The sequence below is a fragment of the Castanea sativa genome, chromosome 5, assembly GCF_040712315.1.
Source record: "Castanea sativa cultivar Marrone di Chiusa Pesio chromosome 5, ASM4071231v1".
Classification (NCBI taxonomy): Eukaryota; Viridiplantae; Streptophyta; class Magnoliopsida; order Fagales; family Fagaceae; genus Castanea; species Castanea sativa.
The window spans coordinates 13,691,162-13,706,822 of record NC_134017.1 but is presented as its reverse complement, the minus strand read 5'-3'; the positions used below and the strand labels follow the sequence as shown (position 1 = coordinate 13,706,822).

Here is a 15,661-nt window from a genome sequence, read left to right as displayed (position 1 = left end):
GATACGAGGTTCACTTCTTTCCAAACTCAATTGGATCGACAATTAGAAGAAAATTAGGACTAGCTATTCCATGACAAAAAGGGGGAGATGATGATGATAGAGGAAGTCTCAATCAAAGGGGATTGAAGTTGAAGAACAGGAGAATGAACAGGCCTATGTTTATGTTGCTATGTTTTTGTTGTCTTGTGCTTTGTACCATAGCTTTGTAGCTCAATACTTTTAGTTAATGTTATGCATTTCTTTTAGTACATCACTCTTGTGCCCTTGTTGGATTTTATATCCTTGATGCAATTACCTTGTGTTGTTATATCGGTTGAGTGTTGGACATGCAAATGATTCTTTGCATTGAGCTTATAAGCTTGCATATTCGGATGTTCATTCCTTGAGTGAATGATCATTGTAGTCACTATTTATAGTAATTGCTCGTTTTTTGTCAAGCCATGCTTTACTGATGTTATTCATTTTTGCTTGATCGCATTGTGCTTGTTCCATATGCATTTCAAGTTTTCTGCTTATAATGATCGTATTGTGTTGTTGTTTTCAAGAAATACTTGTCCATATGATTCAAGAGCTTCACAGATTCAAGAGCTTCACAGATTCTAGAGCTATGAGTGAGTTTTGTTCAACTGTTCACAATTCACATGTTAAGTCTAGAGTTTGTTTTAGGGTTTTGTCACGGAATAGCCAAAGAGAGAGATTGTAAGGTTGAATTTATTTAATAATTTTTTTAGCTTTATTCCGTACTAAATTTGCTTGTAATTCAACATTTAGAAACCCTGTACTTAGGTGGGAATCATGTAAGGGTAGTGTGTGAAAGAGTGTGAAGAAAAGCTCAAGAGTGTGCATCCAAGAAGAGCCTCTCGACTGGATCTCGTGACTGGCTTACGACTGGCAAGTCACCAGAAAAGGCACACGTGTAAAGCATGCAGGGAGAGCTGAAGGGTCACGCAAGCTGTCGCACTACAGGACAAAACTTCTAGCTAGCCAGGCCATTAGCTTGTGACTCAAACTCGCGACTCGTTCCAGTTGCGAGCTCGAGTTTCCAGAATGCCCTGTTTGGCTGAAACCAACTTTTCACATTCCATACACACCCTACTATAAATACCCTTATACCCACGAAATGTGTAGAGCTTCCAGAGAGAATTTTGAGAGTGAAACCTTAGAGAAAAACAAGATTGACTTATCCATAATCTTCATCCTTTGATTCTCCAAATTCCTCTACTCTCACCCTCTCCATTGTTACATCCTTGAGAGGTACATTTAGCCAAATCCTTTTCTCACCATACCCATATCTGTGAAAAGGTTATTTGGTGCTTGGGAAGCATTTATGATGGGACCAATTAATATTGGTAAATGCTATGGGCTATAGCGGAATCCAATAAGTTAGAGAAGACAAAGGTTCGGCGTAACCTCGTTGGAGCAAGAAGCTTGGAGGGCTTAGATACACTGGGTAGATTAGGCTTAGAGGGTCTTCTGCTATTCATGTATCCTAACTTCATTCTCTAGTGGATTATTGACCGCTTGGAGGACGGCGGAGATGTTTTACGCCGAGGACTTATGTTTCCTCTTCGATTCATTGTGTTGTCTTTGTGTTTGCATCTCTCTTCCCTTAATCTTTACCTTTTAATTGCTGCTATGGTTGTGATTAATTTCAGTTTAGATTGTTTTATCAATTCTGATTTAGCTTATGTTCATATTCTGCATATACATTGTTTGATAATAAGCTTGTGTTGGTAATTTGTAAATTAGGGGTCTAAATGTTCATAGGTGTTTTACACCTTTTTGAACATTCATTTGTGGTTCGGATTCATGCGAAAAGAAGAAAAGGAACAATATTGTCGTTCCAATACTAGCATCAGTTGGTGGTTTTTTCATCCTTTTATTGACTATAGGGGCTATCTTTTGGGGGCTTACAAGGAGGAAACAACAAGAAAATTCCAAAGGTTAAAACATTGATTAACTATAAGATACAATTTTGCGTAAACAAAGAGAAGATTTATTATTTTTAGATATATGCTTAATATGCACTTGATGCGCATAGAAATTGCGCTGGTAAATATTGAACCAAATGTCCAGAATCGGCCATTGGAGTCAGTACAACGGCAGTTGACATATTCTGAACTTCTAAAAATCACCAACAACTTTGAGAAGACTCTTGGTAAGGGTGGATTTGGAACAGTTTACTATGGCTGCTTAGATAGAATTCATGTAGCAGTGAAGGTGTTTTCTCCATCATCAGTTCAAGGGTATCAACAATTTCAAGCAAAGGCAAGTCACTCTCATTGATTGTTTGTATTATAGTACATCTAGCATGTGTATGCCTTTAATTCTTAGAACATTTCAATACATCCATTGTTATGCTAAAGCAACTAGGATGATACATTTTGAGTTGCAGGTAAAACTTCTTATAAGAGTTCATCGTAGAAACTTGACCAACCTTGTCAGGTATTGCTATGAAGAACCAGCATGGGGCTCATTTATGAGTACATGGCCAACGGAGACTTAGAAGCACATTTGTCAGGTTTGGTCATGTCATGCCCCGAACCCAACTATAAAGATAGGCACGTGACAACCGCCGCACGCTTATAAAATAAGCACCCTACAAGTGTGCAAGACCTTCTTAGCAATTAAAACTTATCCTTAAAAATTAAATCAACTAAATCCAAAATACCTTAACAATTTCTTTATGAATAGATTTCCAATAATTTAATAGGAACAAAATCCAAACCTCATGTACATAATGCCAATTGGCCAATGAATATAAGACTATTAGAAGACCCTCCAAACCCAAAATCACTTTGCTTCTTTTCCTGCTCACAACACAACATCAAAACTCCCAAAACTTGCTATTCTTCACAATCTGAAATTGAAAGGGAAAAATAGGCGAGTTAACAACTCAATAAGTAACCAAAATCCTAATAAGTTCTATCAAGCAATAGATCTATAATGTAATAAGATGTAATATGAGTTTTCAAAAGTTATAATATACTATGAGTTTTCAAAAATAATTAAAGAAGTTTCATAGTATTAAAATAATAAGTTACAAATAGATTACATACATTAATCTTACAAATATATATCATAAATGGTTTAGAAAGTAGTTAGTTTTCCATATATCAAAATTTATAACTTCCGATAGGTTCCAAAAATACATAAGTAGTTTAAATGACTCAAAATAGTTCAAATACTCAAACATTTTCAAAATCATATATGTAGTTTTAAGGACTCGAAATAGTTCAAATATTCAAACGTAATTCATATTCTTAACAATCTTATGACTATGGTCACGCTATATCACCGTGATTAGGCATCAGAGTACCAATGAATAACCCTCATTGGCTGGGTATCAGAGTACCAATGAATAACCCCCATTAGTTTGGGTATCAGAATACCAATGAATAATCCCCATTGGCTGGATATCAAAGTGCCAATGAATAACCCCCATTGGCTTGGATATCAGAATTAATTCATTGCCAAATTGTCCATAATCATATATATGAAATCATAGTTCTAACAAAAATATATCTTATTCAAATACATATATATAATCATATATTCAATATTCAAATATATTTGTGATATTTCTATACCCTTTACTTTAAACCAATATGGCTAAAAAAAACAATTAAATAAAATAAATCTTATATTCAATGCTCATATATATTTGTGAAAATTCTTTATTCTTTACTTTGAATTAGTATAGCTAAAAACAATTAAATAAAATACATCATATATTCAGTAATTAGATATATTTGTGATAATTCTTTACTTGAAATCAGTAATACAATAGAAATAAAATTGTAATAACTATAAACAATTTTCAATAGTTAAAATACGCAAAATAAAACCAATTAGGATAAGGTTACTGACCTCGACTAGTTCACCGCAAAAAAACTTCTCCCTAACACTTTCTCTAAAATCCTTAGATCTCACCTAACAATTTATAAGCACAATTTACTCAATAATCAAATAATTTAAGAAAAACTTTTAATGGTACCCGACCAGAAAAAACACTATTAAAAATATCCCACAATTGTCTACTTATCTCACACCAAAATTCCACCTATCATAATATATATATATATATGCCACCATTAATGCCTTGGAAGATAAGGCTGCTCTTAGTGCTATATCACACTAGGAAGGACAACATGGGCCAACCTTCAAGTACTGCACCTACTTTTTTTTTTTTTTTGCCGACATCTTCAACAAAATTCACTGTTATGTACAACTCTTTTTTTTTTTTTTAAGCCAACATCTTCAACAAAATTCACTGTTACGTATAGTTTTTTTTTTTTTTTGACTTGTCAGACCTCAAACCTAAACCTATACTCACTAGACCTTTTTGTTTTTTTCTCCAAATCCATCAATTCGGTGCAGTTTCGTGGCACAAACACTATGCAGAAAATTGATGCCCAACCTGCTTAAACCTGCAACTTCAATATGCACTCAACACTAAATCTAGAAAAATCTGCAGGTATGCCGTCCAGTTTACAAAAGAAAAATCTAAGCTTCTCTTCGTTTGCATCCTTAAAATTTTTGAATATTCAAATAATTTCTCTGGTCAAAATACTCATATAAGAAAACTCTAAATCCAAATAAAGCTTAAATTTGACAAGAAAAATATTTTTTACCTCAAGAGTATAGTCAAACCTTCTCTACTCTAGTCCTTTGAGTAGTCCCCTCTCTCAAAATATCCCCCTATATACGTTGACTTAATATGCTTATATATATATAGCTAGAGTTTCAACCTTATTTTCTAAATACTCCCTTATAATTATAAATTATAAAATTAACCCCACAAACGATTTACTTAAATACCATTCCTTTTAATCTTTTTTTTTCCCGGGTATTACAATCTCCCCTACTTATAAGAATTCAATCCTTTGAATTCATCACAAGTTGAACGAATTATCACGCTTCCACTGTGCTACTCTAAAGCCACAATTGTATCGATTTATACAAATTTATCACTCATCACCATGGTTCAAAACTATTTTACAACATATGCGTAGACTTTTCTTTCCCAAGATTTGTAAAATAAAAATTTCCAAAGCAAATTGAGCCATGATGCTTTCGCTGCATAATACAATACCACTATAAAATCTCTTACTCAATTAGCCATAGTTTAAGAACAACCATATTACGGAAAAAAAAAAAAAAAGATTCTTTAAAGATATACATATCTCTAATCTAAATAGCTCTCTAAGTTCCTTTCAACATGAATAAAAGTTCCAAGGCCCATTTGTTTAGATTAACCCCGCTAACTAATTTTCCATCAATTATTAATTTCAACAAAATTCCAAGGCTTAAGTAGACTCCAAAAATTACAAGGGAAATCCACAATTTTGATATCCACCATAGACCATTGAATGCTAGCATCCATTTAATTCTATACCTCAAAATTAAGTAGTGCATCCAAAGTTCCAATCCTTCCTAAGTTCAAAACAAATTTACAACATATGCGTATATCGCTATATCTTTTCTACCTCAAGTTTTGTAAGATAGAAATTCCAGAGTCTCCATAAATAATCAATTGAGCATTGATATAAGGTCTTTCGTAGAACCTCTATCTTAACCATAAATTATCTTCTCAAATAAGCAACATTTATTCACCTTTAATCTCCAAATGAAACTTGGGCTAGAACTCATTGAATAGTTGGGTTCCTTATAATTACATTGCCTATTATGAAAACAAATCTCTAAGTATACATCGGCTAGAAGGGAAAATAGTCCATGAAGTATCTCAACCCCTTTTTGTTTTTCGTTTTTTCTTTAACTAGCAGATAACATTGTCCCAACAGCCTAGAACTTAGAGTACAATGCAACCTTATATTATTAACCACTTGTCGATATAAAACAAAGGTACCACAATGAACTATAATTCAACTTATTATAGTCTTTCAAAATAAACTCTCTTGTCATCCCAACTCCTTCAATATCCAATCAAAAATATGGGTCACTAGTCCAATTCAATACTACCACGTACTTGTGTTCTATCCACCTCATTTTCTATTGAGCCAATCCATTAACTCTTATCAATTAAATTCAAGAATTATATTTATGGCATCAAAACTTATTCCCTGGGATATTAAACAATCCTCCAAGTCCGTAGAAAGAAATTGAGGCTCTCAAACTTCTAAGTAATAGAACATGTCTCAAAAACATTAACGGACTATATCACACATAAATTAGGCTATGGTAATCCAAGTAGGTCAACCCTAATAAGAACAACAATCCCCTCCTTAACATTAGAATCCAAAGAAGTCACCGATATATTACTGAATTCTTTAAACACCCTCAGAATTTATATAATAACATATAATATAATGTGAACTACAATAACCACAAATTGATTTTCCCTTAACATTACGAACTTTCCATTAATTTCCTAACTCCATATAAACTAAAATCAAGGAATCGTAGCTCTAACATCAAACCTTAACCCTAAATAAAGTTCTGCAATTTCCAATTCCTTAAAAGGACTCCAAATTTTGAACAGGACATATAGTAAACTATCATTCAATAATTAGACATATGAGAATCCCCTACGAATCAAACTAACCTTAGATAGGTCGACTATGTTAGGCAAAACTATCAAGCGAATTTTCAAAAGATTAGTCATAAAACAACAGGAAGATTCTCTTTGCTTGTTCTTTTCTCACTCTCTTTTCCTTTTTAATAAGAAGAAGTTTTAATAACCAATTTGATCAATTACAAAATTTCAAGAATAAAACACACCCACTTAATCCTAGTATAAGAATATAGAAATGTATCAATTAAAATCCTCCTTTTTGTTTTATAAGTCATGTACGCATAAACTCAAGAGACATAAATCTAAAATCCCAACGAATCTGACCTAACAAATTCATCATATGATGGAACCTCACCTACACTTTCATCAAATCATCAAAAGAACACTATCTATGGCTTAATAACCTTCATAAACAATGATTATAACCGTAATCCCTAGTGCGCAAAACTTATTCCAAATCAAATCCTAGTGTAGGGTCTGCAAGATCATAATTTAAGCTCTGATACCATTAAAATTGTCATGCCCCGAACCCAACTATAAAGATAGGCACGTGACAACCGCCTCACGCTTATAAAGTAAGCACTTTACAAGTGTACAAAACCTTCTTAGCAACTAAAACTTATCCTTAAAAATTAAATCAACTAAATCCAAAATACCTTAACAATTTCTTTATGAATAGATTTCCAATAATTTAATAGGAACAAAATCCAAACCCCATATACATAATGCCAATTGACCAATGAATATAAAACTATTAGAAGACCCTCCAATCCCAAAATCACTACGCTTCTTTTCCTGCTCACAACACAACATCAAAACTCTCAAAACTTGCTATTCTTCACAATCTAAAATTGGAGGGGAAAAAGGGATGAGTTAACAACTCAATAAGTAACCAAAATCCTAATAAGTTCTATCAAACAATAGATCTGTAATGTAATAAGATGTAATATGAGTTTTCAAAAGTTATAATATACTATGAGTTTTCAAAAATAACTAAAGAAGTTTCATAGTCTTAAAATAATAAGTTACAAATAGATCACATATATAAATCTTACAAATATATATCATAGATGGTTTAGAAAGTAGTTAGTTTCCCATATATCAAAAGTTATAACTTACAATAGGTTCCAAAAATACATAAGTAGTTTAAATGACTCAAAATAGTTCAAATACTCAAACATTTCCAAAATCACATATGTAGTTTTAAGGACTTGAAATAGTTCAAATATTCAAACATAATTCATATTCTTAACAATCTTATAACTATAGTCACGCTATATCCCCGTGACTGGGCATCAGAGTACTAATGAATAACCTCCACTGGCTGGGTATCAGAATACCAATGAATAACCCTTCATTGGATTGGGTATCAAAATACCAATGAATAACCCCCATTAGCTTGAGTATCAGAATCAATTCATAGTCAGATTGTCCATAATCGTATATATGAAATCATAGTTCTAACAAAAATATATCTTATTAAAATACATATATATAATCATATATTCAATATTCAAATATATTCGTGATATTTCTATATTCTTTACTTTAAACCAATATAGCTAAAAAAAACAATTAAATAAAATAAATCTTATATTCAATACTCATATATATTTGTGAAAATTCTTTATTCTTTACTTTGAATTAGTATAGCTAAAAACAATTAAATAAAATACATCATATATTCAGTAATCAAATATGTTTGTGATAATTCTTTACTTGAAATCAGTAATACAATAGAAATAAAATTGTAACAACTGTAAACAATTTTCAGTAGTTAAAATACGCAAAATAAAACAAATTAGGATAAGGTTATTAACCCTGACTAATTCACCACAAAAAAACTTCTCCCTAACACTTTCTCTAAAATCCTTAAATCTCATCTAACAATTTATAAGCACAATTTACTCAAGAAAAACTTATAACAGTACCCGACTAGAAAAAAGACTATTAAAAATATCCCACAATTGTCTACTTATCTCATCACACCAAAATTCCACCTATCATAATATATTTCTATACATATATATATATATATATATATATATATATATATATATATATATATATATATATATATATATATATATATATTTATATGCCACCATTAATGCCTTGGAAGATAAGGCTGCTCCTAGTGCTATATCACACTATATATATATATATATATATATATGCCACCATTAATGCCTTGGAAGATAAGGCTGCTCCTAGTGCTATATCACACTAGGAAGGACAACGTGGGCTAACCTTCAAGTACTGCACCTACTTTTTTTTTTTTTGCCGACATCTTCAACAAAATCCACTGTTATGTACAACTCTTTTCTTTTTTTTTTTTAAGCTGACATCTTCAACAAAATTCACTGTTATGTACAATTTTTTTTTTGACTTGTTAGACCTCAAACCTAAACCTATACTCACTAAACTTTTTTGCTTTTTTCTCCAAATCCATCAATTTGGTGCAGTTTCCTAGCACAAATACTATGCAGAAAATTGATGCCTCACCCGCTTAAACCTACAGCTTCAATATGCGCTCAACACTAAATCTAGAAAAATCTGCAAGTATGCTGTCCAGTTTACAAAAGAAAAATCTAAGCTTCTCTTCGTTTGCATCCTTAAAATTTTTGAATATTTAAATAATTTCTCTGGTCAAAATGCTCATATAAAAAAACTCTAATTCCAAAAAAATCTTAAATTTGACAAGAAAAATATTTTTTACTTCAAGGGTGTAGTCAAACCTTCTCTACTTCAGTCCTTTGAGTAGTCCTCTCTCTCAAAATATCTCCCCATATACGTTGACTTAATATGCTTATATATATATATATATATATATATATATATATATATATATATATATATATATATATATATATAGCTAGAGTTTCAACCTTATTTTCTAAAAACTCCCTTATAATTATAAATTATAAAATTAACCCCACAAACGATTTATTTAAATACCCTTCCTTTTAATCTTTTTTTTTTCCCGGGTATTACAGGTCATATAATTAGAACTAGCCTATAATGATATCATGGAGAGGAAACCCGGCAGAATTGATTTGTTTTTGAAAACGATGAGGCTAAATTGACTCAACAAACACTCGAAGGAACAAATTGAATTTGACGAATAATGGGAGGGTCGCACGAATAATTTAAGTCAAAAAAAAATTGTAGCAATAAAAAAATTATTTCCCCTCAAAATATTTTCTTAAAACAACATGATCAAGGTTAATTTATTTGAATTATACAACTGAAAATGTTAAGGCGCTGAAATAAGTATTATCTACGGATGCAGGCCAAAATATAAATATCTTGAGTTGGCAAGCAAGACTCGAAATAGCATTTGACGCAGCTCAAGGTTGGTGATGAGTTTTTTTGTCTAAATATTTTTAAAAATGCAGCTCAAGGGTGGATTTAAAAAAAATAAATAAATAATTAGCTCAAGGGTGAATATGATAATGGATTGGGAAATACAAAATTGGAGTATTTGCATCATGGTTGTAAGCCACCCATAATCCATAGAGATGTGAAGACTACAAACATCGTCTTGAATGAAAATTTCAATACCAAACTAGGTGACTTTGGTCTATCGAAGACTTTCCAAACTGATGGCTTTACACATGTCAACAAACGTTGTTGGCACCCCTGGATACTTGGACCCTAAGTGAGTATTATTAATATTTAGTCTACTTGTGAGCTCTAATTAGCTTAATTGATAAAAAAAAATTATCATAAAAGGAAATCATATATGATCAAATTTAACAAAAATATGATTTTCATCCTCCTTTTTGATGTTTAATATAAAATTTGATAATTATTAATAAGTATTTATGATGATTGAATTTATATACTATACTATATATTCTACCATTTAAAGAAAATATGATATGAAAAAATTGTGAGAGATGGTTGAAATACGAAATAGAATTTGAAATAAATTAAAAATATAAATTTAAATAATGACGTGTAAAATTATCAGACTTCTAAAGCTTATCAGACACCATAGAAAGTGATTAATCAAAAGTCAACCATCATCAATTATTATTATTATTATTATTATAAAGTTTGGCCATTCAATAATTTCATTTGGTCCGACCAAAATTTAAGGTAACCCAATCATCAAACTTTATATATATATATATATATATATATATATATATATATATATATATATATCAACAAATGATCTAGCCTTTTTCTTTAACCATTCCTTTTGTCATAATTATTATTAAATTTATGTGCACAAGGAGCATATATTTTACTTTGATTTATTGAACATGAGAATCGTTAATTTTTTTTTTCTTTTATATAACTTTTGTACACGTCTATAGCAACCTACACAATTTTGTATTCTCATTAGAGTTTAAGAAGATGATATTCATTTAAATTTTTTTATAAAAAAGACTAAGGAATTAACATAATGACTTTTAATCTTATATAATAATTTTATGTTGTATATATACTTATGAGTTATGATCAGTTAGTTTGATATATATATATATATATATATATATATATATATATATATATAAAGATATATATAGTGAACATCAGAACATTACACCACAAACAATATCAAAAGTGTTAAAGAACTTTTTCATGAATAGTAATGTTGCAGTAATGTGAAAATGTAAATTGCTTTGACCTGCAGGTACTACAACTCAAATTGGTTAAATGAAAAAAGTGATATATACAGTTTTGGAGTTGTTTTATTGAAGATTATTACAAATTGACCTATGATCGAAAGATCTTATGGAAGGACTCACATATGCCAATGGGTGAGTTTCATGCAATGTAGGTGATACCGTACCGTACCGGCCAGCTTTCCGGTACAGGTACACCCCATGTTTCGTACCGGAAAAAATACCGGCTGTTCCGGCTTCACACCGGCCATACTGGCGAAATCCGGTTGTTTCGGCCGGTAATTGGATACCGGGCCGAAACACGATCTCAAAAAAAAAAAAATCTGAGTAAGCCAAGAAAACACAAACACAATCCTCCTCTCTTCTTTGTTCATCTGTCTCTCTCTCAAATGGTAACACAATCAAAACACAAACACAATCTAAAATCAAAATAGAGACAACAGATCAAGAACAGGGAAAAATACAAATTTAATTAGAACAACAAATCTAAAATCAAAATAAAAACAACTGATCAAGAACATAAAAGCCTATCTAAGCTCCAAGCTCCATTGTAACAACAAAGTGACTCAGAACAAGAAAAGAAGGAAGAAAAAAAAAAGAAAAAGATAGACGAAGGCCAATCTCTCTACCGGTTGTGTGTGTGAGTGAAGTGAGATGAAGAAGAAAAAAAAAATGCAAACATAGAGAAGAAGTAAGTGTCACTTGTGTCTGTGAAGTAAGCCGAAGAGGAAAGGAAAAAAAAAAAAAAAGGAAGCACAGAAGAAAAAGAGAAAGAGAGAGGGATGTTCTGGAAACTTGGAAAGTAGAGATAAAAAAGGTGTGGCTGGAGATATATGAGTGTAGGTGTGTGGTGGAGAAAAAACAAGAGAAAAAAAGAAAAGAAAAGGAAACGTACTGTGGATGAAAGAAAAGAAAGAATAAGAAATGATCGGTTAGAAATAATACCATAATATTTTTACAATATTTTCACAATAAATTTTAAATAATTAGCTAATATGAGTGAGTAAAAAAATAATTTTAGCAGTGGGTTCAAATTAGAACTAGTAACAACTTTCCACATAAGGTTTTGATGTGATTCTTGTGAAAGTATTGCAAAAAATATTGTGAATATAACATTTTTATTAAAAAATATAATTATTGGGAATGAAATAGTAAAAATAGCGGTAAACCCGAAACGGTACACCGGTATTGACCGGTATCCGAAATATATCGTACCACTAGCAAAACTGATACAACTTCGGGTACGGTATTGACTTCCTTGGTTTCATGCTTGCTAAAGGGAATATTCAAAATATTGTTGATCCAAGGTTGTGTGGAGATTTCAATGTTAACTCGGTTTGGAAAGCTGTTGAAATAGCAGTGGTTTGTGTATCTCCAACTTCCTATAGAAGGCCAACCATGAGTCAAGTAGTCGTAGCTAATGGTCCGTTTTGATTGAGGGAGAGAAAGGGAGAGTAGAGTAGAGTAAATTTAGTACAAAATTAGTTTTTTTTTTTAGCCAACTCTACTTTATTCCCCTCCACTCCCACTCCTTCGTCCTCCATCCAAACAAACCATAAAGGAAAGTTTGAAACTGAATTATCTCAAAGGATGGAGGGCTATGGGGTTGAATTGAAAAATTCACTAGAAATGATCAATATGGATCTTAGTACCAAACTTAATCCTTTAGCAAGGTAAAACGTTTCTAAAAATTAGGCACATTGTACTTTCAATTCGGCATGGCACTGCCATTTGACGTCTTTGTTTTTGTTTTGTTTTTTTGTTTTTTTTTTTTGGTTTTTAGGTAATTATAGAAGACCCATTTATTTTTAGTGTTATTTTTTTTTGAATAAAATAGAAATAGCCCTCCCCTTTTTTACAATCGAATCTAAATGGAAGATGTGAGACATTTACATATGCTCATATATTTATCTATCTCTAATAAGGGAGATTTCAATGTTTAATGGATTATTTAATGGACATGCTGTCATTACACAAATTTACTACAACAATTGAAACAAGTAGAAGAGTTCATTTTGAGAAAAGATTTTCTAAAAACTAAGGTTATATTTGGTTACCCTTTTTGTTTTCTATTTTCAAAAACCTGTTTTTGAGAATATAAAGAAAAAAATTATTTTCTTGTATTTTTGAAATAAAAAACATGTTTGGTTAGTTGAAATTTAAAAAAAAATAGTTTTTTGAAGAAAAAAAATAGAAAATATTAAAATATGCTGTTACTAGAATTTGAACTCTAGTACTAACTAATTAAATGAGACAGATTCATTAAATAAAATGCGTATTTTTATTAACTTTTGAAAATTAGAAATTGAAAACAACATTTTGCATATTTTCAGTTTCCTTCACAAATTCAATTTTGAAAACAGTTTTTTTTTTTTAGTGTATTTTAAATAGTTATAAAAATTGATTCAAACTTTTTATATTTTCCAAATTCCGTCCGTCTACTCATCAAAAAAAAAAAAAAAATCTGTCCGTCAGTCAATCATTCACGTGGGAACAGTGGCAGGACAAAAAAATAAAAAGAAAAAAGTTAAAAGAAAAACATGAAACATGAAACATGAATATGAGGATTGATATTAGGCATATTATGCAATTGATATGGATGGCTGAGATTTAAAGTTGCAAAAAGTAACTTTAAATCCCAACCATTGAATTCATAAAAAAAGAAAAAAAAAATGTTAGAAAATTATTATAAGAGGGAGGGGGGTTAATTGCTCTGGATCTCAATCCTGAAGCTGAGGAGGGTGCAATTAGCAATGTGAAAACAATCAGGGGACGTGATGACACACAGTGGTAGATTTTGTCTTCTTTTTTATTTTCCAATTCAATTCAAATTTGTGGGCTGAAATATGGTATTTACTTTGTTCACTTTGATACAGTTGAAACAATCTTGGTATGGGCAATATCTAAATCAACATGATATAACAATGTCTATGTAACGAGAAACTTCTCCCTGTTACGGATACATGTTACCTCTCCCTCACAAGGGGGTGGACCCCACACGTGGGGGGTCCACCCCCTTGTGAGGGAGAGGTAACATGTATCCGTAACAGGGAATACCTTCTCCTATGTAACGGCCTAAGTATCAAAACCACAAGTATCAATCATATCATGGTACGGTATGGAATTAACTTGTTTGGTATGTATAATAAAAATATTACACACACACACACTGAATTTTAGAGAAGTAATAATTAAGAGTAGATCCAGGATATTGACTAACTAGTCTAGTGTTTTAAAAATGGGACGGTACCGGCTAGTTCGACCAGTTCAACTAGGAACCAGAGGCAAATCCAGTTTTGCCCCTGATTTGATTTTTAAAACCATGCTAACCACTTAAAGTTACTCTAAAAGGCTTATTAATGCTAAATTTTTTTTTTTATACAAGATAGAATTTCTATTCTAACCTAATCTAAGTGTATATGTGTATGAAATTCTCTCTTGGAGACTTGAACCCCGGCCCTTCCCCCCCACACCCCACAATCAATTATACTTGTAGAGTGACCACCACACTAAGGGAAAGCAGTGGTATTAATGCTAAACTTTAGTTAAATAGTATTTCAATTTTTTTAAGTGTATTTCTTAATTTATCAAGCTATTAAGAGTCTTGAATCTTAGTGGTATTGACTAGTCTCATTTATGAAGAGAAATAGGGTGTAAATTCCCTTCCTCCATTTGTTATAACAATTTGTTGAAAAAATAAAATTATCTGCTTGACCGACTTATAGTATGATAAATAGATAGATTTGGAGAAGGTTTAATTTTCAAACTAAAGTTGGATGGATTTGTAATAAAATTCCTAAAGTTTAATGGGATTTGATATAATAAGGGCAAGGTTTAGGTACAATACTTAGATGATGTTCCTTAGATTCCCCTTTTAAGATTCCAACATGTGGGTTTTTGCTCATGGGATGGAAGTGTATTTTTTAATTAAGTAGCCACATAATTGAATTTTAAGAGAGAAATCTAAGGTATTGTACCTAAGTTTTGCCCTAATTAGGCAAGACTTAGGCATAGTACCTAAGTAATGTTCCTTAGGTTCCCCTCTTAAGATTCAGTCATATAAATTTTTTCTCATAGGATGAAAGTATATTTTTTAATTAAGTATTTACATGGCTAAATCTTAAGAAGAGAACCTAAGAAACGGCATTTAAGGTACTGTATCTTAGTTTTGTCCTTTGTTTTATTATTATTATTATTTTTGGTAATGACATTTCGCAATGCTAATTGATCATAAAATTTAGAACTATAAGAAGGGTAACACAAATGGTTAGTACGTCTACAAGCACTCTCTCTCAGACAAAAACTTGAAATAAATTATGTATGTATACCTTCAATGTGTCTTATGCTAAGAGGACTCCTATAATATTACAAAGGATTTTGTTAATAATACCCTTAGAGCAATTGTTAATAAATTATAATAGAAAAGTTTTGACACTACTTTTGTAAGAAATATAAAATTGTTAACAATTTTTATTATTTTATCATT

At 31.1% G+C, this 15,661-nt stretch overlaps 1 pseudogene; it reads left to right on the top strand.

The window, feature by feature from the left end:
* Positions 1 to 12,852, top strand: part of LOC142634782 (LRR receptor-like serine/threonine-protein kinase IOS1) — a 60,654-nt pseudogene extending 47,802 nt beyond the window's left edge.
* The last annotated feature ends 2,809 nt before the right edge of the window (positions 12,853 to 15,661 follow it).